Below are 1,084 nucleotides of genomic sequence, written 5' to 3'. Positions count from 1 at the left end.
CAAAAACTGGACGCACTTCGTGTATAAACTGGACAAACTCTTTCGGAGTATCAGGGTTTCAGACGAGAACTCATCTGTTACACAGGCACTTCAATGTTTTTTAAACTTATTTGAACTCCGGACTTCTTTTGCGTTCAGTATGCAGCATTCAAAGCGACGTTATCAATTTCAACATGTTCTGACATCATTTGTTGTTTTTCAGTCATTTACCTAATTTTTTAGAGAGCTAAATGACCGTGAGATTGAAAATCACTACAAAATGAATTCCGAAAATGTTGAAACTTGGCATGGTATCATCATTTCACCCGCATAGCATTTGCGAAACAGTAGAGAGGGTCATGGCAAAAACTGGATGCACTTCGTGTACAAACTGGACAAACTCTTTCGGAGTATCAGGGTTTCGGACGAGAACTCATCTGTTACACGGTTACTTCAATGTTTTTTAAACTTATTTGTACTCCGGACTTTTTTTGTGTTCAGTATGAAGCATTCAAAGCGATGTCATCAATTTTCAACATGTTCTAACATCATTTGTTGTTTTTTAGTCATTTACCTAATTGTTTAGAGAGCTAAATGACCGTGAAATTGAAAATCACTGCAAAATGAATTATGAAAATGTTGAAACTTGGCATGGTATCATCATTTCACCCGCATAGCATGTGCGAAAGAGTAGAGGGTCGCGGCAAAAACTGGACGCACTTCGTGTATAAACTGGACAAACTCTTTCGGAGTATCAGGGCTTCGGACGAGAACTCATCTGTTACACGAGAACTTCAATGTTTTTTAAACTTATTTGAACTCCGGACTTCTTTTGCGTTTAGTATGCAGCATTCAAAGCGACGTTATCAATTTCCAACATGTTCTGACATCATTTGTTGTTTTTCAGTCATTTACCTAATTGTTTAGAGAGCTAAATGATCGTGAGATTGAAAATCACTAAAAAATGAACTCTGAAAATGTTGAAACTTGGCATGGTATTATCATTTCACCCGCATAGCATGTGCGAAAGAGTAGAGAGGGTCACCGCAAAAATTGGATGCACTTCGTGTACAAACTGGACAAACTCTTTCGGAGTATCAGTGTT

This window comes from Triticum aestivum, chromosome 1A (genome assembly GCF_018294505.1).
Source record: "Triticum aestivum cultivar Chinese Spring chromosome 1A, IWGSC CS RefSeq v2.1, whole genome shotgun sequence".
Classification (NCBI taxonomy): Eukaryota; Viridiplantae; Streptophyta; class Magnoliopsida; order Poales; family Poaceae; genus Triticum; species Triticum aestivum.
This window is presented reverse-complemented; position numbering follows the sequence as displayed.